This window comes from Mandrillus leucophaeus, unplaced genomic scaffold (assembly GCF_000951045.1).
Source record: "Mandrillus leucophaeus isolate KB7577 unplaced genomic scaffold, Mleu.le_1.0 Scaffold243, whole genome shotgun sequence".
Classification (NCBI taxonomy): Eukaryota; Metazoa; Chordata; class Mammalia; order Primates; family Cercopithecidae; genus Mandrillus; species Mandrillus leucophaeus.
This window is the reverse complement of record NW_012102510.1, coordinates 1,856,800-1,859,467: the sequence shown is the minus strand read 5'-3', so window position 1 is coordinate 1,859,467 and position 2,668 is coordinate 1,856,800. Positions and strand designations below refer to the sequence as shown.

At 40.1% G+C, this 2,668-nt stretch overlaps 1 protein-coding gene across 1 annotated transcript in view; it reads left to right on the top strand.

Annotated features, from left to right (window-relative positions):
- Positions 1–2,668, top strand: part of ZNF674 (zinc finger protein 674) — a 41,181-nt gene that overhangs the window by 32,815 nt on the left and 5,698 nt on the right. The window lies entirely within an intron of this gene.

Here is a 2,668-nt window from a genome sequence, read left to right as displayed (position 1 = left end):
AAAAAAATAATTTAGAATTCATTTCACTAGTGTTTAACCTATGAATTTTGCATTAATGTTTAGAAGTAAAATAGATCTTAGATTTTCTTTTTTTGTACTGTTCTTCTCTTATTCTGGTATCCAAGGTTATACTAACTGCATAAAATAAACTGAGTACTTTTCCTTCTTGTAATTTTTGAAACTGTGACTGAAATTTAGTTTCCTGAGAGTTTGATACCAATTATTTTCAAAACCATCTGGATATGGCAAGACTTGATTATGGAGTCAGTTTTTATAATTTAAAAAACAGTCATTGATTTATTCAAGCTTCTTGAATTTTCTGTCAGTTCTGGTCATTTTTCTAGACCATTATGTTTCATCTGAGATGTCTGATTTACCAACCTAAGGCAAGATTCTCTTGATTTTAAAAAAAGTCTCAGTTTTATTAAAGTAGGTCATGCCTGAGGTTTAAAGAGTAACGTAAATGTGGTGAAACTAAAAAGAAAGTGAAGGGCATGATAAACATAAAATTCAGGATACTGATTATCTGAAAAGAAAGAAAAGGAAATGGGCATATGAAGAACTTCAAAGATAACTATAATTTGTTTTAATGGTTGGTAGATACACAGGTATTATTTTTGGTATTACTATTCTTTATAACTTACATATATTTTACAAAACTTATTTGAAATGTTTCACTGTGGAAGGTTAAGATTGAATTCACCATGCTGCTCCTGTCACCCACCTAAAGGCATGCGTATGTACATAGACTTCGTGTTTCCCCATAGTCCCAATGTGATTATACCATAAATTTGTTTTCCATCAGTACTGTTGTTTACAATATGACTATACAGTTAGCCCTCTGTATCTTCAGGGGATTTGTTCCAGAACCTTCATGGATACCAGAATCCATTGATACTCAAGTCCCTGTTATAACATGGCATGGTATAATTGGCCCTCCGTATTTATGGGTTTTGATCTTTGGTTGGTTGACTCCACAGATGTAAAACCCATGGATACAGAGGGTTGACTGTATATATAAATACTATACACAGCCAAGCCACATAGTAATCTATGATTAATTTACCTTCCCTGCATAACTGTGTTCCTTTGGTTAATAATTTTTTTTTTTTTTTGAGACAGAGTCTTGCTGTGTCGCCCAGGCTGGAGTGCTGTGGTATGGTCTTGGCTCACTGCAGCCTGTAACTACAAACTTCTGGGCTCAAGCGATCCTCCCACCGCAGGCTCCCAAGTAGCTGGGACTACAGCTATGCACCACCACACTCAGCTAATTTTTAAAATTTTTTATAGAGATGGGGTCTCACTGGATTGAGAGTCCAGGCTGGTCTGGAACTCCTGGACTCAAGTCATCCTCTTGCCTCAGCCTCCCAAAGTGCTGGGATTACAGGAGTGAACCACTTCTCCTGGCTTAATTGTTTTGTTTCTTTCATTTGTTTCTCTCTCCATATACTTATCATCAGTTGTCTAGAGTGACTCTGAGCGCTTCTGGAGATATCAAGGATTTCCTCAGTGTCATATCCCTGAGTTTTTCTGGAGCCTTCTGACCTGCTCTCATCTGGGCGGATTACCCTCATTCCTTCTTGTGTAGCTACCATCCTGACGTTGCTCTTCAGTGTCGTTCTGGGGATTCTCTTCACCTTCTGCATGGTTGGGTTCCATATTTTCTTTATGCCATGCCCTCTTCCTCATTTGGTTGGAGCACATTCTTCAAGTACTTTCCTAAGAAAGGATGTAGGTAGGCCCATGGGAGATGAAGTTTTGAGATTTTTGGATGTCTACAAATGTTTGACTGCTGACGGAGAGTTTGGCTTGGAGTAGAGTTCCAGGATGGAAATATCTTTCCCTTAGACTTTTGAAGGCATTGCTCCATTGCCATCTCATTTTCAGTGTAAAGCTATTCTGATTATTGATACTTGATATCATTTTTTTCTCTGTTTCAGCTTATAAGATTTCACCTCCTTTATCTCAAGTGCTCTGGCATATCCCTACACGGGATCACTGCCACCAGTATTTCTGGGTGCCTGGTAGGAAATAAATCCCCACAGGGATAGTTCTTTTTCCCCCCCCCAATGCAAAGCCAAGATGCTACAGGGCCAGACAACTGCATTGCACATCCAAGTGGCAAGCTAGGACTTTTATGTTAAGCCCCTTTCACTTTGTCTGTGGGCAAGTCCAGTTTGACCCACTAAAAATAGGCACATCATACAAGAAAATCATCGGCCTCTCGTGTTCAGGCATCCAGACTCCCAGAAGAAAAACAGGTGTTCAGCGCCCTAGGTAGGCAAAGCCATCATATCAACATAGGGAATATTCCACAAGCCAAGTTCCCAGACTCTAGCCAGGAGCCAGCCCTGTGAGCAGGCCCTTCTAAAGATCAGTTCTGCTGTGTTAACACTTTCCTACAGGTTACCTTTACTGGTGCTCTTTATTTCTTTGTGTGGATTTGAGTTACCATAGTGTCCTTTATTTTCTTGGAGCTGAACTTTAAGTTAGATCAAATAGCAAAAGCAGTCTGGGGATAGGGCTTTTGGTAGAGCTCCAAAACAGGTCATCCCCTTGGGTAGCTGTGAGGCTAACAGTTTTCATGGAGCTGGGGAGCCAGTGGGGGAGTAGGAAGAGTAGTAGTAGTGCCAAGTGAACCATGACCTGGCTGTTCTTAGTAAGGTTT